Source organism: Neomonachus schauinslandi, chromosome 5 (assembly GCF_002201575.2).
Source record: "Neomonachus schauinslandi chromosome 5, ASM220157v2, whole genome shotgun sequence".
Classification (NCBI taxonomy): Eukaryota; Metazoa; Chordata; class Mammalia; order Carnivora; family Phocidae; genus Neomonachus; species Neomonachus schauinslandi.
In genome coordinates, this window is record NC_058407.1 from 116,098,355 (window position 1) to 116,121,628 (window position 23,274).

The 23,274-nt window shown below is 36.6% G+C and overlaps 1 long non-coding RNA gene across 1 annotated transcript; it reads right to left on the reverse strand.

Annotated features, from left to right (window-relative positions):
* Positions 1 to 4,624: 4,624 nt before the first annotated feature.
* LOC123324845 lies at positions 4,625 to 21,655 on the reverse strand. The gene is made up of 4 exons (XR_006540073.1): positions 21,621 to 21,655; positions 12,100 to 12,136; positions 7,003 to 7,075; positions 4,625 to 4,637 (listed from the first exon to the last, which is right to left on the reverse strand). It is a non-coding gene; the product is annotated as an uncharacterized LOC123324845 (long non-coding RNA).
* Positions 21,656 to 23,274: the final 1,619 nt, after the last annotated feature.

Sequence of the window (23,274 nt, forward strand, 5' to 3'; positions counted from 1 at the left end):
AACTATAAAATACAGTCACAGATACATTAATGAGAACATGTATTATTATGAATTTTAAACATATATACAAGCTTATCCCCACTCATGAATATTTCAATAAAATAAAAGTAATAGCAGTAAAGATTTTCAGAGGGTTGAATTATTTTCAGGAAGAAAAAGTTGGTAGTAGTCGGGATACTTAAAAAGAAAGACAGCAAAAGAAAAATATCTTAATGAAATGCATAACGTATCTGGATCTACATACTTTCAGATTTCTTTATACTAGCATTTGAGCATAGGAAAAAATTCACAGATGTTTACTAACTTACCACTACTATTACTTTTGTATGCTCTATCAGCAGAAGTCAGATGGTCATTAACTGTTTGCTCTTGTGGAGCACTTTCAGTAATATTAATACCATTGTCCTTTTTTCCAGTTGCCGGCTGCACCTCTCCTTCCTATAAAAACAACACAAAACAAAAACCCAACTTCAGAAAACATCACATGAATTCACTTGTTCACTCACTCACTCACTCAGAAAGACAAATACATACCGTACCTGTCAAGTCATAGGCACTATCGTGAGAGAAGCTGGAAATATAAACGACAGAGACTGCCCTATATGCTAGTAGGGGTAGAGATGGACCAAAACAATTAAGAACAGAAGAGTATCATTTACTAGTTCTACAGGTGAAGTGAATAAAGCACAGTGAAGGCACAAAGGAGAAAAGAGTTGCATATGGGAAGCTCAGGAAATGCTGCAGATAGGGCTGCATATTGAAAGACAGACAAGGTGCACAAGGAGCGTGCGAAGGACACTCTAGAAAAGGTAGAATGAGCGAAAGGATGAAGTATGAAATAACGCAGTAAGTGACGACAGCTCCAGAATGTGGCAAAACTGGAACACAATTTTTGGGAATGGGATAGAGAGAGAAAATTGGAAAATCAGGAGTGAACCAAAAAACGCAAGTGTCATGCTAGAATATGAACTTTCTCCTTCATGTAATGGGGATCCACTAAATAAGCAGAGGAGTTACATCGTCAGAAATATATTGTAGAAAGGTCTGACAGCAATGTAAAGATGAACATAAAGGAACCAAAACCAGAAGAATATTTCAAAACTATACGTGAGAGAGTGAATTATGATAATAAGATATGAAAAATGGTAAGCAGGGACAAAATACTGAATGTGGTGATTTTTTTGTTTTTTACTTTTTTTTTTTAAGATTTTTTATTTATTTGCCAGAGACAGAGAAAGCACAAGCAGGAGGAGTGGCAGGCAGAGAGAGAAGCAGGCTTCCCGCTGAGCAAGGAGCCCAACTTGGGACTCAAACTCAGGACCCCCGGATCATGACCTGAGCTGAAGGCAGCCCCTTAACCGACTGAGCCTCCCAGGCGTCCCTTTTTCTAATTTAAATTCAATTAATTAACATATAATGTATTACTGGTTTCAGAGGTAGAGACGTGGTGATTTTTTTTTTTTAAAGATTTACTTATTTTGAGAGAGAGAGTGTGTGTGCGTGCAGGGGGAGGGGCAGAGGGAGAGGAAGAGAGAGAATCCTCAAGCAGACACCCTACTCAGTATGGAGCCTGTAACAGGACTTGATACCAGGACCCTGAGATCATGACCTGAGCCAACATCAAGAGTCGGATGCTTAACCAAGTGAGCCACCCAGGTGCCCCTGGATGTAGTAATTTCAGGGAAGTCTGCAGTCCAGGATTTTTCCTGCTTCAGTGTTTCAGTGGCACAATATACTAGGATGGGGAAAACAAATGACAAAGCAGATTACAAAAAGTCAGCGTAGAGGAATGGGTCAGAAACAACGTCTTCAATCTGGGACATACCAAATTTGAAGCACCCAGGAGACTTAAGGAGAAAGTTTTACACAAATACATTTGGAGTAGGAAAAAATGACAGGAAAAGCACATGATGTTAATAAAACATAAATATCTATAAAATATACTAACCTGATATAATTAAATAATGTAAACCTACACAGAACTCTGAAATTTTCAGAATAAAAATAAAAGCGGGGGGGAAAACCATGGGATTCAATATTTCATTTATATACTTCAACATTAGTTTCAAGGATAGAAGATAGAGTTTTATTAATAAAGGCAAGTTAGTGGGCACATGGGTGGCTCAGCTGGTTAAGCATCTGACTCTTGATTTTGGCTCAGGTCATGGTCTCAGATTTGTCAGATTGAGTCCCAAATCAGGCTCCATGCTCAGTGGGGAGTCTGCTTCTCTCTCTCTCTTTTCCGCTCCCTCTGACCCTCCGCCAGACTCTATCTCTCTCTGAAATAAATATTTAGAAAAAAATATATATATATAGGCAAGTATTAATTTCTGTAATGAATAGCATTTTTAAGATTAATAAAAAGATTTAATTGCAAAACACCAATTCAAGATTTTGTTTAAGAACACTTTTCTAAAAATTAATTTTAAAAGATTTAAAATGTAGAAGAGAAATACTTATGGGATTATAGAATTTTGAGGCATCTTAAAATCATAGTACTACTATGATGTACGAGAAAAATATAAAACCCTATTTTAAAATTCACATGATTTTCTTATTCCACTGTGAACAGCATACTAATAGCTCTAATTTCGTATCAATGAATATAGGATGGTAGTTAAAGACTGGGGAAAGAATCTAGTATTAAAAAATTAATAATCACGATCATCCAAGTTGAAGGTTTTAAAGTCTCCAAATACATGTATGATCATCAAGCAGGACCCAATATTCACAGGAGGAAAGAAGAAAGGGACAAAAAAATATCAAATCAGCAGTATTTCTGAATTTCAGATATGAAAGAATTCACATATTAAATTTAACAACTATGGGGGCGCCTGGCTGGCTCAGTTGGAAGAGTGTGTGCCTCTCGATCTCAGCGTTGTGAGTTCAAACCCCATGTCGGGTATAGAGATTACTTAAAATTTTTTAAATCTAAAACAGAAATTAACAACGATGAATACTAAAGTTTCCTGAGAATAATATAAAATGTATCTACTATTGGAGATATTTGAAAAAGTAAAAATCATCTTCCAGAAATAATTCTGTATACTCTGTTGGCAACCTTTCCTTCCTTATGATTCTACAATGACAAACAGTTCATATTAGAAAAAAAACTATAAATTGTGAGTTCATTCATTTGATGTGTGTCTGTGTATCTATTAAATGCAGATACAATTAAAAATAAATTATAAATCACAATCCAGAAACAAAATTTCCTATTTTTTCTTTAAGAGTGTTACAGCTTAAAATTTATTTCATTTATTGGATAAAGATTAAGAACCTCACTTACATAATTAGAAATTTCAGTTTTAATTAATGAAAAGACTAAATGTTTACTTATTTCCTCTCTTTAGTCTCAAAAAGATCTAAAACCTACCAAGATTCTACCACACAGGAAGTTAAATCAGAAACCACAAGAAAGGGGACCTTTCTTGTGCCCTTTGGTTGGTTAAGTGTCTGCCTTCAGTTCAGGTCATGATCCCAGGGTCCTGGGATTGAGTCCTACATCAGGCTCCCTCCTCAGTGGGGAGTCTGCTTCTCCCTCTGCACCTCCCCCTGCTCGTGCACTCACACTCTCTCTCTCTCACAAAAATAAATATATAAAATCTTAAAAAAAAGAAAGAAAGAAACCACAAGAAAGACAATGGCCAAAAATTCAAAATTCATAATAAATCTGATTAAGGCCTAAAACAGATTTCACTTTGCATTATCTATAAACACAGGTTTTGCTAAATTAAATATAAGATAGCACACTTTATTAAACTTAAATGGAAGGATAAAATTTTCTTCCAGTTCTTCATAAAAGTCAGCTGTAAGTCATTCAGAAGAGTCTAAGCATTTTTTATTACTTGACTTTGTTTTCTTATTTTGTACTTAAAATAATTTCTACCATATTTTGTAATATAGAGTATCTGCTCTCCCTTAGCCTCACTACTGCTGTTGCGTTTTATAATAATCTCTCTCAACTCTTCAATCTTTACATTCATCTTGCCCTTCTTAAATGAATTCTTCCCCCCACCCCCTCCCTCATCTTCACATCCATCTAGCTGTTCTTTCCAGTTGCTTTCTAATTCTTTCCTTCCATAATGGCATACCTAAGAATTGTTTACTCCCACCAACCTTTATAAATCTCAATCTGGTACTTACCTCTCTGTTGTTATTACATTATTTCCCCTTATGATCTTGAGGACTTCCGTTTTTTCCTAAGATTCTTTTCATTATAAGGATCAAGAGGATGGTATGTGAAAAAAAATAGGGAAAAACGTTTAAATCAAAACAACTTACCTTTGTAACACCATGGCCTGCTAACAACTTGACAGAAGGTTTTGAAAAAGCAGGACAAGAAAAGTCATTGGCTTTGAATGGTAGTTTGTAAAGAAGTCCAACTATATTTTCATCTTCATAATCAGAATTATCGTGCTCAGATAAAGTTCTACCTCCTAGTGTTATAAGGCCACATTTTGTTCCCACTTAGTAAAAAACAAAATAAAAAGAACATGAAAATATCTGTAATTTCGAATTACTGAATAATACAAGAATGGACAAAAATCAGTGAATAGCACGTCTTCAAATAGCTTACCATTCTTGAATTGCTCAGAAGCATTCATTAGCGCTCTCAAGTTTGGTTTTGGGACAGTCTAGAAAAAAATTAATAGTTTTAAGGATTACAAGTATCACATTTGATAAAATAATTATAATATTCCCCATTATCAAATGAGCACCACTACCCAGAGAACACAGGTTTTGGAATCATTCAAATGTAGATTCAAATCTCAGTTCTGCCATTTACAAAGCCTATATTTTCTCCTGGGATGAGGATTATGAGAGATTTAATAGCTAGCCCCAAAATGTTATTTTCCTTACCCCTAACTGATTATTATATAAATTCTTCCTCAAAAAGTTAAAAGTAAAGCTACCCTACAACCCAGCAATTGCACTACTAGGTATTTATCCAAAGGATACAAACATAGTGATCTGAAGGGGCACCTGTACCCCAACAATTTACTTTATAGTGAAAAAATTAAATTCTTTACTACAGTATTTATAAACAAATAATTGTAGAGTGACAAAAGTCAGTGTTATTAGGGATATACTATGAACGAAAGCCTGTTTTAAATATATTTATAATATATATGTAATGTATATATTTACAATATATATGTAATATATATATTTATAATATGTAATTGAAAAAATTTAAGAGACTTCTGTTTATAATATATCCATAATCATACTTACATATACTGAAAAATATTTTTCCACTTACCTTTACCTTATCAGTACCTGAAAGCTATAAATTATTACTACAGAGAAAAAAATAGAAAAAGAAATGTTTCTAACACATCAACTTTCCACTTGGAGAAAGAACTGGTAATGAGAATTCTAAGGAGAAATGTACACCTTGAAAGGATGTATCTAATGAGACACAGATGGGGTTAAAAGAAAATAGTTGAGAAATTTTTAGCTAAAATTCTGAGCTCATGGGGTGCCTCGGTGGCTCAGTCGGTAAGCATCTGCCTTTGGCTCGGGTCATGATCCCAGAGTCCTGGGATCGAGTCCCACATCGTGCTCCTGGCTCTGTGGGGAGCCTGCTTCTCACTCTGACTCTCTCCCCTCTCATGCTGTTTCTCTCTCTCTCTCTCAAATAAATAAATAAAATCTTTAAAAAAAAAAGAAAAAAGAAAATTCTGAGCTCACAATTAGAGGATACTAAAAAATATACTGTAACCTTTTTTCTTATTTATTTCCTCAACATAATTCATTTGCACTTATAAATCTTAAACATAAAAAGGGAATATAGGGCGCCTGGGTGGCTCAGTTGGTTAAGCGACTGCCTTTGGCTCAGGTCATGATCCTGGAGTCCCGGGATCGAGTCCCGCATCGGGATCTCTGCTCTGCGGGGGGGTCTGCTTCTCCCTATGACCCTCCCCCCTCTCATGTTCTCTCTCTCTCTCATTCTCTCTCTCTCAAATAAATAAATCATTAAAAAAAAGGAATATAAATTTGAGCCATATTTTTAAAAATTCATATATTTAATTATGCACGTTACTTATAACATTCCATTATACAGAATTCCATCTGTCTGCTCATTTATTCACATTCAAAAAATACTAAATTGCTTCTTCCAAGCAAGACTTTATTCTGGGTGTTCCAGGAGATGCACAATTACATTTCCTAACATCCAGTAGCTTATAATGATGCAGGGGCTTTAAAATGAATATTTAAATAAGAATGAAATTTTAAATTGTAGAATCTGATACAAAGATTGAGTAGATATTTTTAAAAACTATAATATAAAAGATTTCTGAAATTGGACATTTTACCATATGGGTACGAAGAGCCTCTGCTCCTAGAGGTGATTATTATTTTAGGCAAAACATGTATTCTTCACTTAGATAAAGTTTTAACTAAACTCCTAATGGAATTATTTTGAAAACACAGTGGAATACCTTTGCAATATAAATTTTGAGAAACAATTTAAATTTCTGAATTTCCACAATTTCTAATATTATTTTAGCCTAAATGTACAACAAAAGATAGAAATAGAGAAAAAAGTCTTTTGTAAAACTATATGTTACCAAGGGAAAAAATGTCCGCAATAATTGAATCCACTAAAGATTTCATTTAGGCATGAGTATTATAAACGTCATATTGAGAAAGAAAGAAAGCAAGTCATGTTAAGATAATTTAAAACTCACAGTAAAAATCCTTATCCTTGACCAAATATCTTATTTCCTCCATTATGGAAAAACTTTTCCCAATATAATTTTCCTGTCATTATGTATTTTCCAGTCCATTTTTTTCAGCCTCCACCTTCAGTATTTACTAGAGTAAAAAAAAAAAAAAATTCAACTCGTCATATTTCTACAAAATGGTTTGTTCTGACCAACTTTCCATTACAAACATAAAATGATGATAGGTAGGCCACTGCTAAATTTTAAGAGTAAATAATATACAAACTAAATTCAGAGCAAGAAAACAAATTTCACAAGAGTACTTTACCTTGATATCAAAATTAAAGTCTTCATCATCTGATGTAGGCCATGAATCATCAGTACCAGGTTTAATGGAAATACTTTAGAGCAAAAACATACAACAAAAAGAAGTTCATTAAAAAGAAAAATCAAATGAAAGGTCAGCTATTTACTGAATGAAGTTTCTTGATATACTTAAAATTTGGCCTCTGTTTTTGTTGTTTTTATTTGTCCTGTATCATTAACATACAAGTGCTATATTAGTTTCATGTATACAATATAATGATAGGGCAATTCCATACATCACCCAGTGCTCATCATGACAAGTGCATTCCTTAATCCTTATCTCCTATTTCACCCATTCCCCCACCCATCTTCCCTCTGGTAACCATCAATTTGTTCTCTATCGTTAAGAGTCTGTTTCTTGGTTTGTCTTTTTTTTTTCCCTTTGCTCATTTTTATTGTTTCTTAAATTCTACATATGAGCAAAATCATATGGTATTTGTCTTTCTCTGACTGACTTCACTTAGCATAATACTCTCTAGTTCCACCCATTTCATTGCAAATGGCAAGATTTCATTCTTTTCTATGCCTGAATAATATTCCATTGTGTATGTATATCACTTCTTTACCCATTCATCTATCAATGGACACTTGGGCTGACTCTTGTAAATAATGCTGCAGTAAACACAGGGGTGCATGTATCCCTTTGAATTGGTGTTTCCGTATTTTTTGGTAAATACCCAGTAGTGCAACTACTCAATTATAGGGTAGTTCTATTTTTAACTTTTTGAGGAAACTCCATACTGTTTCCCACAGTGGCTGCACCAGTTTGCATTCCCACCAACAATCCAAGAGAGTTCCTTTTCCTCCACATCCTCGCCAACACTTGTTTCTTGTGTTTTTGATTTTAGTCATTCTGACAGGTGTGCAGTGGTGTCTCATTGTAGTTTTGATTTGCATTTCCCTGATGATGAGTGATGTTGAGCATCCTCTTATGTGCCTGTTGACCATCTGTATGTTTTCTTTGGAAAAATGTCTGTTCATGTCTTCTGATCATTTTTCAACTGGGTTGTGTTTTGGGTGTTGAGTTCTATCAGTTCTTTATATTTGTATACTAACCCTTTATCAGATATGTCATTTGCAAAGATCTTCTCCTATTCATAGGTTGCCTTTTCATTTTGTGGACTGATTCCTTCACTGTGCAAAAGCTTTTGATTTTGATGTAGTCCCAATAGTTTATTTTTGCTTTTATTGCTCTTGCCTCAGGAGACATAATTAGAGAAAAAAGAAACAAACTAAAAAAAAACAACAAACCACTGCTACAGCCAGTATCAGAGAGATGACTGCTTGTGCTCTCTTCAAGTATTTTTATGATTTCAGGTGTCACATTTAGGTCTTAAACCCATTTTTGAGTTTATTTTTAAAGAAAGTGGTCCAGTTTCATTCTTTTGCATGTAGCTGTCCAGTTCTCCCAACACCATTTGTTGAAAAGACTGCTTTTTCTCCATTGGATATTCTTTCCTGCTTTGTCAAAGATTAATTGACCATATAGTTATGGATTTATTTCTGGGGTTTTCTGTTCTATTCCACTGATCTATATTTGTTTTTTTGCCAGTACCATACTGTTTTGATGACTACAGCTTTGTAATATAACTTGAAAACTGGAATTGTGATACTTCCAATTTGTTTTTCAATATTGCTTTGGCTATTCGAGGTCTTCAGTGGTTCCATACAAATTTTAGGATTGTTTGTTCTAGTTCTGTGAAAAATGTTGGTATTTTAATAGGCATTGCATTAAATCTGTAGATTGCCTTGGGTAGTATAGACATTTTAACAATATGTGTTTTCCCCATCCATGAGCATGCAACGTCTTTCCACTTCTTCTATCTTAACACAATTTCTGTCATCAATGTTTTAGAGTTGTTAGAGTACAGGTCTTTCAAAATTTGGTCTCTGTTTTTAAAAAGGTTTTCGTTATCTATCTTGCCTCCACCTCTCCGAAGATGTGAAATACCTAGTAAAGACCCAGTCTTAGTTCCCATAACTAAGAGTGACAGGCAAGGAATTCTCTGAAATGTTTCAAAGTTAATTGTTCAAAAGTTAACCACAATGAATTATCACCTTACACCTGTCAGAATGGCTAGAATCAAAAACACAAAAAACAAATGTTGAGGATGTAGAGAAAAAGGAACCCTTGTGCACTGGTGATGGGGATAGAAAATGGTGTGAAAAACAGTATGGAGTTGCCTTGAAATATTAAAAATAGAAATACCGTATGATCCAGTAATTCCATTACTGGTTACTTACTTTCCCAAAGAAAATGAAAACACTAATTTGAAAAGATATATGCACCCCCATGTTTACTGCAGCATTATTTACAACAGCCAATATATGGAAACAACCCAAGTGTCCATCAACAGATGTATCTCTTACAAACACACACACACACACATACACACACAGAGGAATGTTACTCAGCCATAAAAAAGAATATGATCTTGCCATTTGCAACAATGTAGATGTACCTAGAGGGTATTATGCTAAGTGAAATAGTCAGAGAAAGACAAATACTATATGATTTCACTTATATGTAGAATCTAGAAAGCAGAACAAATGAACAAACAAAAAGCAGAAACAGACCCAGAAATAGAGAGAATTCTGTATTGCCAGAAGGGAAGGGGGTGGGGGACAGACAAAATGGGTGAAGGGGAATGGGAGGTTCAGGATTCCAGTTATAGTAAGTCACAGGGATACAAGTACAGCATAGGGAATATAGTCAATGGTATTGTAATAGCATTATGCAGTAACAGATAGTAGCTACACTTGTGGTAAGCATGTGTAACATATAGAGTTGTTCAAGCACTACCTTGTACACCTGAAACTAACATAACATCTTGTGTCAACTATGCTTCAATTAAAATAAATAAATAAATATATAAAGTTAAAGAACAAATTTATGTTATTAGTGGGAATACTATTCCCAGATTAAAAGATCAAAAATTATAAGTTTCAAATTTTTTCCTTCACAGGCCCTGCCTTATTTAGGTCTACATAAATGAGCAAGACCTTAAAAACCTTCATAAGCACTCAGAAGAGAGACTGCTATAAAAACAGAGTCTATTTCCTCTATTTCCCTATACACTGCCTAACATTTTCTTTCTGTGAGTTCCCACACCTATTATCACTCTTCTGCAGGGCTCAGCGGTACTCTCCAACCTTTAAGTCTTTAGTCTATGAAAGCACAGACTCCCAAAACAAGGATAGGCTCAAATGTCCAAGAGTAGGAGAAATTTCCTGCTCCTGGAGAACAAGCGAAATGGAGTTTCAGTCATCCATGCAGTCATCTCAACGTAGACATGTTACCAACTACCCAAATAAAACTCTTTTTACTGATTTGACAGCCAGTCGTACCCCACCAAACCCTACATGTACATGGGCAGGGCATCAGAGAATTAAGAAAAGAGGTGGAGTGAGGAGACCGCTACCTTGGGCCATACATCTATGTTGTGTAGAATCTCCATTCCGCCTATTACTCAAGAGGATCTAAGCCACTCTCTGTAAGTTGGGGTGGAAGTAGATGATATCACATTCTTATATGCTGTAAAAAGATTCTTCCCAGTGGCTCAAATGATTTTAATATCTCTCAACAGAAAACCTGAAGTATGCTAGTTCATTCAATTAAACCAACAAACAAAAAAGCTGCTCAAGATTCTCTTCAACCCTCTATTTTAATATGCCTTTCTAAACAACTCCCAATATCCTGTGTCCTTCATTCCTTTGTGTGTGTGTGTGTGTATCCTTCATTCCTATAATTCATCTTTATCTAACTTATCATAAACCCCAATATTCTGACATCTTTTCTAAAACTATCCAACCCAGTGTTATTCTTCTTGAAACTTGGCCTCTCCTGCTAATTCCTTCCATACCCCCTTCACTGTGTTCACAAGACCCCCTCCCCATCTTTCAATTATTAAAACATTTACCTACAAGATGAGAAAAAAGGAAAAAACCTGAATTTAAATCTCATTTCTGTCACTTATCATATCCAAATAAGTCACTTTTAATCTCTTTTGAGTTTCAAATTCTCCATTTAAACAACCACTGGGTGAGGATGTTGAACATAGGTTGCAGTACCAGAGGGTATTTTGATTAATTCATCGCTAAGATTCCTTAAGATCCTGAAATTCTATGTGCTTTTGATTTTGTCTATAGAAAAACAGAGACTATTTAGCTGGCAGAAATGGAAACAATTAATGGACTAAAAGAAACACCAAGAAAATCAGAGAACAAAGTAAAAAAAAAAATCAAGAAAAGATTATAGAAAAGTCATGGAGAAAAAGAAAAAGGTCTACAAAAAAAAGAAGAAGCTTCAAAGAACTAGTCAAGGGTACTAGCCTAGGGAAAACTAGACTGGGAAGTCAGTAAGTAGAGAATCATTTAGAAATATCCTCTAAATAGATGATAAATTTAATTAATGCAACATGGTCTACACCTAGATTACATATCCTTCACTTCTGGAAAAATCATTCATCTCAAGGAGAGCAGACATCACTATATCTAAGAATCTGCCTGATTAGGTCTTGCTTATGTAAAAGCTATGTACTGTGGCCATAGGTAACTGAGATCCACCCTAAAATCTTTGACAGTAAAAACAACAGACTAGTTACTACTGCAGTAATTACCTCTAGTTATCACTAGTTGTCAAATATATTAGGACAAAAGCTTGAACTAACCTGGTTTCTTAAGAAAACTCTAAATCAGGATTAACACATAACTGAATATGACTGAGTTGATCTGACTAGGATCTATATCTTAATCCCAGTGCTGCTGAGGGACAAAAGAATGGAGATGGGAGTCACACAGGCTGACAGTCAAATCATGGGTCTGCTACTCATTAACTATGCAATCACAGGTCAATTAATCAACCTCCCTGCACCACAGCTGACTAATAAAAAATAGGCTATAATAGCAGAGCTACTTTGTGAAGCTATTGTAATGGCTATATAAGTAATAAGTGTCAAGTACATAATATAGTGTCTAGCCCAGAGCAGAACTCAACAAATGCTTTTCTCTGCATTCCCTTAGTTAACACATAATTTGAAAGATTCCATAAAAATCCTACCTGCTTAAAGACTCTTCTTCAGAACTCTTATCTGCCACTAAAGAAAAAAGCAAAATACATTTTATTTTTATTTATTTTTTTAAAGATTTTATTTATTTTTATTTGAGACAGAGAGAATGAGAGAGAGCATGAGAGGGAGAAGCAGACTCCCTGCCGAGCAGGGAGCCCGATGCGGGACTCGATCCCGGGACTCCAGGATCATGACCTGAGCCGAAGGCAGTCGCTTTACCAACTGAGCCACCCAGGCGCCCGCAAAATACATTTTAAATCAACAATAGAAAAATACAGAATATTAAAAGTATAAGACTGATGATTTGTTAAAAAGTATTCCTTCAAGATCACACCTGGAAACCACACTGGAATGAGTATTAATTATATTATTGGTAGGCAGTTAATGCATTAAGAAATCTTACTTTCTCCTCTACATTTACCAAATGCAAGAAAAGAATGGTATTTATCAGAATTTGATACCTCCAAGTGAATGTTTATAATGACCATAATTGTAACCAAACCCTATGAGACTGACGGAAAACAGTATCATTAGTAGAATCATTACCATAGACCGACAATGTCAAACCTAAATAACATGATTCTTCTGGACTTCCACTACTAGGAGCAGTTAAAAGAGACTGCATTTATTTTGCTGTAACACAACAGAACTTCTCCAGCTCTTCAGCAGAGACTGTTAAGTTTAGGATGAAACATCTCATCACAAACTTTGGTCTATAGCCACTGTACTTTGCAGCATGGCAAAACATAGCAAACAGACTCCCTATGGCCTTATTTCCAATTGCAGGTAAGTATGAAAGATTTTAGTGATTTTAGTGATTCTGGTTTTATAAAGTATAACCTCTTGAGACTATCTACTTTCATTGCTAGAGAGTCTATCTGGACCCATCTCTTAGACCAGAATGGTACCAATGGTTAGTGCTAGGTAGTAGTACATGATGTCATTGTTCTCAACCCTCCCCATTATGTGACAAATGTCTATAGAAATCACACTTTTTCAGTCTGTAAGGCATATGTCATCAGATCCTACACTGATGAACACAAAACAAAACAAAGGACAAAGAATATCTTGAATCACTACATTCAATTACCTTGGAATTTTAATTTTTTAAACATTCAAGAAGAGGGGCGCCTGGGTGGCTCAGTTGGTTAAGCGGTTAAGCATCTGCCTTCAGCTCAGGTCATAATCTCAGGGTCCTGAGATTGAGCCCCGCATCGGGCTCCCTGCTCAGTGGGGGTGTCTGCATCTCCCTCTCCCTCTGCCCCTCCCCCTCCTCGAGTTCTCTCTCTCTCTCTCTCAAATAAATAAAATCTTTAAAAAATAAAATAAAATAAAATAAAAATAAATAAAAAAATAAACATTCAAGAAGATATCCCCTGTATGATTGCAACTATATGACATTCTGGAAAAAGCAAAACTTTTCAAGTTAGGGGTTAAGGGTTGTGGCAAAGGGAGGGATGAATAGGCACAGCACAGAGGACTTTTAAGGCAGTGAAACTATTCCATGTCATTATACATTTGTTAAAACCAATAGAATGTACAACACCAAGACTGCACTGAAATGTAAATTATGGACTTTGGATGATAAAGATGAGTTAATGTAAATAAAACAATGTATCCCTGTGGTACAGGATGTTGACAACAAGGGAGGCTATGCATGTATGGGAACATGGGGTAAATGGAAACTCTCTGTACTTTCTGCTATATTTTGCTGTTAACTTGAAAATGTTCTAAAAAGTAAGGTCTATTTATCGTGAAGGGAAAAAAAGGTATCCATTAAGCCTGCTATCACCATGTATTAAAGTAAGATACAGCCACCGTGAAAATTAAGATAAAGACCGAAGTAACAGAATACAGGTATTATCCACCAAATTGAAGTATATGAAAATACATAAAGCAAATAATTTTAATTGCATACTTAGGCAAGAAAATAATTGACAATTATATAATTGAATCTTATAAACAGGGATTCACTATCATATGAAACAAAACTGGATTATCTATATAATTAAGAATTTTTATTCTAATTTTAAATCAGAAATCATTGTTTAATCTAAGAATCATAATGAAAGTTTAATAAGGTAAAAAAAACAGATAATTACCTAATATTGCTCCAGTAATGTATGTACAAATACCTGTTAAATATTCACCAAAAGTCAAAAAAGTAACCAGCACTTCAATTTAATACAGATCATGCTACTGAAACCAGTACCATGTGATACCATCATATTACTTGCTGTTAAAATAAAATCTTAAAACAACAACAAAAATTAAGTCAGGGCTATAATTCCTATGCAAAAAAGATTCCATAGAGCAGGCCAAAGACTGCCACCATTAGATCCCACTTGAATGGCTGGCCCTTGGTTGGTATCCGGGAACTTGGATTTGGGGAGGGTTCCCACCATTCCATAGCTGGTAAGAGTGGCTGTGCCTAAGTGTTGGTACAAACCAGGTGTCTTATCCTGTATACTTGATTTCCTTCAGGGAACCTGGAATTTTGGTATACACTAGGGAGAAGATGCCTACATGATTATCATTTCAAGAAAACTTCAGGCACTGAGTCTCTACAAGATTCTTGTATTGGCAGACAACATTTCATATGTGTTGTCATAATTTGATAACTTGATGCTGGAGGAATTAAGCACAGCCATAGGCAGAGGATTCTTAGAAGCCTGCACTTGGTTTCCTCTAGACTTCACTCCATGCACCTTTCCTCTGTGCTGATTTTGCTTTGTATCCTTTCACCGTAATAAACCAAAGGCATCAGTACAAATATGCTAAGACCTGTGAGTTCTTCTAGTGAATAACCAAATCTGGGTGTCGTTCCGGGAGCCTCTAATACAACTGCATTATATGAAATTTTTATGATTTGGGTTGATATTTTATACATGATTACAGTCAGACGGTTATTTCACAGAACACCTTTCCTTGAATCTGGTTTTCTTAGTATCTGCCTTGGAGATTCCTGTTTTTCTATACCCATCTGAATAAAGGCATAAAAAGAAGAGATGACATAATGATCAGAAAATAATGTCAAACAAGCAACAATCTTATTTTAATCAGGAAAAATAAAGAGAATCCTGATGATTACCAAAATGTTCTACAGTATAAAATTTCCTATAAAAAATGAAAAGATCACATAAATTTTCTCCAACTAAATAGGGATTAATTCGGGGTGCATGGGTGGCTCAGTGGTTAAGTGTTTGACTTCAGCTCGGGTCATGGTCCCAGGGTCCTGGGATTGAGCCCCACATCGGGCTCCCTGCTCAGCGGGAAGCTTGCTTCTCCCTCTCCCATTCCCCCTAGTTGTGTTCCCTCTCTCGCTGTGTCTCTCTCTGTCAGATAAATCAAAAAAAAATCTTAAAGAAAATAAATACATAAATAAATAGGGCTTAATACCATTTTTATGGTAGTTAATGAATCAATAAGGTAACTGGGATAATTATAGAAAAATATGTAACTATCATACACAGTTTAATAACACACTATTGATTATAGAGTTTTGTTTCCAGTCTTTTCCTTAATTTCTTACAGAATTAAAAACACCTATTAAAGGCAGTTGTCGACAAACTAGTCAAAAAGTCAAAAATAGGGGGTGCCTGGGTGGCTCAGTCGTGAAGCGTCTGCCTTCAGCTCAGGTCATGATCCCAGGGTCCTGGGATCGAGTCCCACATCGGGCTCCCTGCTCTGTGGGAAGCCTGCTTCTCCCTCTCCCACTCCCCCTGCTTGTGTTCCTGTTCTCGCTGTGTCTCTCTCTGTCAAATAAATAAATAAAATCTTAAAAAAAAAAAAAGTCAAAAATAGGATGGCTGGGTGGCTCAGTCGTTAAGCTTCTGCCTTCGGCGCAGGTCATGATCCCAGGATCCTGGGATCGAGTCCCACATCGGGCTCCCTGCTCCGCGGGAAGCCTGCTTCTCCCTCTCCCACTCCTCCTGCTTGTGTTCCTGCTCTTGCTCTCTCTGTGTGTCAAGTAGATAAATAAAATCTCTCTAAAAAAAAAAAAGCCAAAAATACTCCATCCAAAATATGAGTTATCCGCTCCACCCTGAAAATAGTGGATTTGATCATTAAAGATCAATACGGCTCATTTGGGGGAAAACAAAATGAGTTATCTTATATACATAGATGGTTAAAAACCTGGTAATCTAATTGGCCACATATTCTTGTTAAGTCACAGTTTACCAATTTCTGGAAAAAAATATAAAAGCATGTCACATTAAAAGTGTATCAGATAAAAATTTCTGACAATCCAGAAAATGCTTTCAGTCTTGGCAGACCATCATCACTACTTTGTCACTGTGATACAGATACAAAGAAATTTAGCACAAGAAACTAATAAAATATGAGATACACTTTAGATTAGGTAGCCCATTACCTTAGAAGGAAATACACATATATGTCAAACATACATATGGTAGAAATGTGTTCTAATAGTGTTGGATTCCAAGACAATTTTCCTTAGCGCTTTCTTTAGAGATGAAATTCAGAAAGGAGCAGTAGAAGTGGAGATATTAGAAGAAGGCAAATGAAAAGAGGATCAAGAGAGACAGCACTAACCAAAATAGTCACGTATTGACTGTTTTTACTGACACAGAATTCCTAAACTAGTGAGACTAGTATATTCAGTGTATCACCTTATATTTTCTCCTCGGTATTATACTAGTTTTCTGCAATAAAATATTTAAAAGAGGTCAAAAGGCTCCAAACTGCAGGTCTGTAAACTATTTCTGATCAAAATTTAAAACTCTCAAAATACAGCTGCATCATGATTCCATATCAGAGATAGGGCCTGACAGTGGCTTCCTGCCTGTTGCTGTTTTTGTTTTCGTATTCATCCAGAAGAGTGTATTCATCCAGAAGGACTTGAGGACTTGAGGAAAACTCAAGTATCTCCACCAGAAACAGGTAAGAAAGACAACACTTTCCCTCACACTTGACTCCTAGGTTTGGACAATTATGGAAAAATGTTGGCAAGTCTACTCACCAGGCTAGACCATTTTCCCTTGACCCTGTCCGGGTAGATATTGCAGTTACAAAAAAGTTACGTAGGACCTTACTTGATGTGTTATTTTTCCATATTTGGATGTAGAAAGTACCAATCATGTAAATAATAGATCGTACAACTCAAAAATTCTTTTGAAAAGGTTACCACCAAAGAGCTTTTAAAAGTTAAATCCAACTTTCTTTTCAGTAATTTCTTTCTTTTCAGAAATACGCCTCCTTGAAATATTTTTTTAATTTTTTCACCATCACTTCCTCTAATTCCTCTCTTACGTTTCCCCAGTCACTCCTCAGTCTTCTCTACTAACTCCTACTCCTCCATCCACCCTTATATTTTGGTATTCCCAGGGTTTGTTCACTGGCCTCCTTCTCTTTCTATATGTTTCTCCACCATGGACAAGCTCAATCTTTGTCCAAGCTATCACTTTGCTTAATAATTCTAATCAGATTATTTCAAATCTGCACCTCCAACCTTGAAGCTCTACCTCCAGCTAGAAACTCCTAGTATTCGATTATCCAATTACTGAAAATATACTACATGGACATTCCATCAAATTCAACATATACAGAAAAAAACCTGGTCTTCCCTACTCCCACCGCTCTCCTCTCTTCATCCGATAAAGTCCTACTCATTCTTCATGTCCAATTTAAATGCTAGTGTTCAACCTGGAAACATATGAATCTTCTTAGATTTCCTCTCTCCCCTAACTTTCTACATTCAATAATCACGAAATCATATTAACTATACTTCTTTTCTGTCTCTGCTTTATATTTCCCCTGCCACTGCCCTACTCAAACATGAGCTCTTAACTGATGACTTCCAGAGGGGGAAAAAAAGCCACCAACTATTATTGTTATTTCTTAAATGAATAAAAAATTTTTAAGCAAAATGAATGAGAAAGGGGGCACGTGGGTGGCTCAGTCAGTTAAGCATCTGCCTTCAACTCAGGTCATGGTCTCAGGGTCCTGGGATCAAGCCCCGCATCGGGCTCCCTTTTCAGCGGGGAGTCTGCTTCTCCCTCTCCTTCTGCCCCTGCCCCTCTGCCCCACTGTGCTCCCTATCTCTCTCTCTCTCTCTCTCAAGTAAATAAAATCTTTAAAAAAAATTGTTTAAATTTTAAAAAATGAGAAAGACATAAGGCAAACTAGTCAAAAAGTCAAAAATTTAAATTGAAATTGAAATTTCAACATTTTAAAAGAACAACATTTTAAACTGAATAAACTGAGCCTCCTGACTTTTTCAGTATAGAAGGGTGAAAATTTCATAATGGACTGATACTAGGCTAAGGAAATATAAGCTTCCTTTGTCTTCCAGTCTCTTTACATGGTTTCCTTCAATATATCCTCCACATGAGGGGCCAGCAAACTACGGCCACAGGCCAAGTCCGACCTGCCATCTGGTTCTGTAAATAAAGTTTTATTGGAGCACAGTCACATCTATTCACCTATATATTGCTATGGCTGCTTTCACCCTACAATGGTAATTGTAGTTGAGAAACCACATGGCCTAAAATAGTCACGATCTGGCCCTTGAAAGAAAAAGCTTGGTGATCCCTATTTTATGCCATAACCAGAGGGCCCTAATTCAAATCTAATCTTATTACCCTTCTGCTTCAAATTCTCCAATGAATCCCTGCATCAAATACTGCTGGCTCCCTCCCCAATGGCCATTCCGTAATTCTTCATTCTTGCTGGAGAACTACAACTTTATTTGGATATTTATTGTCCCCATACACAAAGAAGGTGGCCTCACCCCAGCTTCAAAAGGAGAAATGATTATTCTAAGCTAATCACAGCACCTGATTTACCAGTGACTGGTTTAGGAACAAGCATGCGATACACCCTAGCCTAGAAAATATTAGAGGAAATTCACTGCAAGCCTCTGAGTTTTCTTCTTTTTTTTTTTTTTTAAGAAATTTTTTTTTAAAGATTTTATTTATTTATTTGAGCGAGAATGAGAGAGAGCACATGAGAGGGGGGAGGGTCAGAGGGAGAAGCAGACTCCCCGCCGAGCAGGGACCCCGATGCGGGACTCGATCCCGGGACTCCGGGACCATGACCTGAGCCACCCAGGCGCCCTGAGTTTTCTTCTTATTTAAAAGAAACATATAGGGGGACCTCGGTGGCTCAGTCGTTAAGCATCTGCCTTCAGCTCAGGTCACAATCCCAGGGTGCTGGGCTTGAGACCCGCATCAGGCTCCCTGCTCCGCAGGAAGCCTGCTTCTCCCTCTCCCACTCCCCCTACTTGTGTTCCCTCTCTTGCTGTCTCTCTCTCTCTGTCAAATCATAGGATAAAATCTTAAATAAATTAATTAGTTAATTAATGAAAGAAACATATAAAGAAAAACAGTCCTTCCAGTCATTGGATATTGTCATGTGAGACTAGGCCTGGAGCTGTTGCTAATTAGCCAACCAGGAAGGGAGACATAAAATACTGCCAACCTCAAAGCTGAACAAGAGACAACTGGGACCCTGATGACATCACTGAACCATCAAAACAATTCTAGTTCCTATTGTTTTAGTCACTGTTTTGTTTTGTTTTTTTTTAGATTTATTTATTTGAAAGAGAGAAAAAGAAAGGAAGCGTGCAATAGAGTGCAAGAATGCGGGGAAGGGCAGAGGAAGAGAATCTTCAAGCCCACTCCGTGCTGAGCACGGAGCCCAGCGTGATGTGGGGCTTGATCTCATGACCCGAGACTGTGTAAAACCAAGAGTCAACACTTAACTGACTAAGCCACCCAGGTGCCCCTGTTTTAGTCACTGTTATAAGTCACCTATTATTTGCAGCTAAAAGCATTTTACCTGATCAAGTTACCAAGGTCTACAGGGTAAGATCTACTCCTTTCCATACGACTGAAAAACTTTCATAAGCTTGCCTTAGCTAAGTATTCACCTCATTCCAACCATTCCCATAGCACACTTTTTGTACTGGCAAAACTGAACTGCTCATAAATCCTCCGAAGTTCACTCGTACATCTTAGCCTTTGCACTGCTGTTCCGTCTGCAAAACATGTAATCTTGATGGATGTTTCTCCTGCCAAACATCGTCCTTCTGCCACTTTACCTGGCAAACTTACTATTCAGTCTGCATACTTACCCTAAATTCTACCCACTCTCCTAAAACTCTAATTCCTCACTATGGACATAGTATCTGGAACATATTAAATGCCAATAAAAAAATAACAATGGTAATCATAAGCACTAGGGGACTCTGGCACATAGTAAGCACTGAATAAAGTAGAGTAAATAATAAAAATGACAATGATAATAACACATTCCTGGAGGGCAGGGATTGTGTTTTTTGAATGTTTGCATTCTACAACATCAGAATAACACTTAGGAACTAAAAGACACTTGATAGTTATTTGTTAAGTGAACAAATGAAAATAAGTAAATTGCAAAACCAATAGACAGTTACCTTAAAAAAAAAAGTCTCATTGGTATTGCTGCATACTAGCTAAGTTTTGCAGTTCTTATTGTTTGCCATTTGTTTACGATACCAGGAAGGTATTGTAAAGTCCCCAGTTTTAAGGATAGTTCCTTTTTTAATGAGACAAATCACTATATAATAATATTTACTAAATGTAATCCACTTGTAAAAATTAAAAGATCCATTTTCATAACAGGTTCAATTTATTATAATATGCTTATAGAGAAAACATTAAACATACTAACTTAAAAATCTCTTTTTTCTTATTTACACAAAGATATCATATGGGATTTTAGGGGTCATGACTAAAATAATGAATTTCTTTTCAGACAATACCGCCTCATATTTTAAATTACCTACAATTAACTTCTTTTGTTGTTGTTGTTCATACTGAGGTACTTTATGTAATTTTTTAAATTATGTTCAGTTAGCCAGCATATAGTCCATCATAAGTTTTTGATGTAGTGTTCAACAATTCATTAGTTGCATGTAACACCTACTGCTCATCATAACGCGTGTCCTCCTTAATACTCATCACCTGGTTACCCCATCCTCCCACCCCCCTCCCTTCTGTAACCCTCAGTTTGTTTCCCGGAGCCCAGTCTCTCTCATGGTTTGTCTCCCTCTGATTTCTTCCCATTGTTCATGACAGCAATGCCTACAATTGACTTCTTAAATAATCCTGAATACTAGACTATTCAGAAAGAAATTAAGAAAGAGAAAAAAAATAGGGGCATCTGGGTGGCTCAGTTGGTTAAGGGTCTGCCTTCAGCTCAGTTCATGATCCCCAGACCCTGGGATCAAGCCCCACATCGGGCTCCCTGCTAGGCGGGAAACGTGCTTCTCCCTCTCCCTCTGCCTGCCACTCCCCCTGCTTCTGCTGTCACTATCTCTCTCTGTCAAATAAATACACAAAATCTTAAAAAAAAAAAAAAAAAAAGAAAAGAAAGAAAAAAATACATATGCAATTTACACAGTAGTTTTTTTTTTTTTCCATTGCTCTTTCATTATCAAAACTTCCTTACTCTGACTTCATCTATGTTAGGACCACCAAAAGTAATTCACTCTGGAAAGTCTTACCTGCATTCTTACTTTGCAAATAATTGTTAAGTTTTTCTTCTCTATGTTCGGCAATTAGTTGGCGACTGCTACATATAAAAAAGGGTGATAAACAATGTTACTATTTTAATACTGATATGAAAAACATTTACCAAATATCAAATTCTTAGGAGTATTTCAAATAATATCAGAACTAATATCAAAGCCTGAAGTACCCCATATACTTCACATTTGTAAGTTCTATACACTTTTTATTGAGTATGTAATTAAAGGAGAAAAATAGTAAGGTGAACCAGTCATGAATTCGTAATTTAGTAATTAGTAAATCAGAGTTAGCTTGCCATAATGGAAAGTGTCTAGAACTCAGAAGTCCTAAGTCTCACAGCTATTTCCTCTTGGACAAGCCACTTCTCTTGGGCTCAGAGTCTTCCTCTATAAAACAGACAACTTACTGCCTTATTTTACAAAGTTGTTAAGAGGATTTAATGAAATATTAAACCCAAAACATGGCCTTTCGGGAAAGGTGATGCCCACTACTCTGGGAAGGGCAATATGAGACCTTTCATCACCTAATAAGAAAAGGCGCTCCATAGGATTTAAAGCAGGCTTGGGATATAGGTCTAGGAACAAAGGAGAAAGAGAAGTCCAGTCTCTTCCTGCAGCATTATTTGAACCTCTTTAACAGCTTAGAATGGTCCCAACTACCATCTGCTGGCAGAAGAGACAAGGATAATTCATCCTGAAGGTCTGGGCTAACATATGGGCTTCACGTAAGGCTTTTGAGTGTGAAGGGAAGGGTGTGTCTGGCTAAAGCCAGGAGGCCCAGCTGACAGAACAGGGTGCTGGTGCTTTGGAATAGCTGAGCATAGAAGCATATGCAGTAAACGAAAAAAAAGTTGTAACTTTGAAGTCTAACTGTGGATCACCATGAAGACTGAGGAATGTGGATCAGCAAGGGCATCCTAGGAGCAAAGGTCAATCATGACCAGACTGCAGAACCAGTTTCTTTCTTACTTTTTTTTTTTTGAAGATTTATTTATTTATTTATTTATTTGAGAGAGAGAGCGTGAGACGGGGGAGGGTCAGAGGGAGAAGCAGACTCCCCACTGAGCAGGGAGCCTGATGCGGGACTCAATCCTGGGACTCCAGGATCATGACCTGAGCCAAAGGCAGTCGCTTAACCAACTGAGCCACCCAGGCGCCCTGCAGAACCAGTTTCAATGGCAATGCTGTAGTAGTAGAATCAGAGGAAACAAGGAAATGATAAGGATGTCTTTTCCTTCCAAATGACTTGTGAAAAAAGATGGTCTCTTTGGTCTTAGGGAACTCCTCCGGTTCTTGGAAAATTCAAGGGGGAAAGTATAGGAGATAGCCCTCAAGGGAAAGTATAGGGTCTTCTACTAAACTGAACATCTCAAGACCCAAGTAACTAGTTAAAAAAACAAGGATGTTGGGGCACCTGGGTGGCTCAGTCGGTTAAGCGTCTGCCTTCGGCTCAGGTCACGATCTTGGGGTCCTGGGATGGAGCCCCATGTCAGGCTCCCTGCTCAGCAGGGAATCTGCTTCTCCCTCTGTCCCTCCGCGACCCGTGCTCTCTCTCTCTCTCTCTCTCAAAATCTACAAAAGAAAAAGAAAGAAAGAAAGAAAGAAAGAAAGAAAGAAAGAAAGAAAGAAA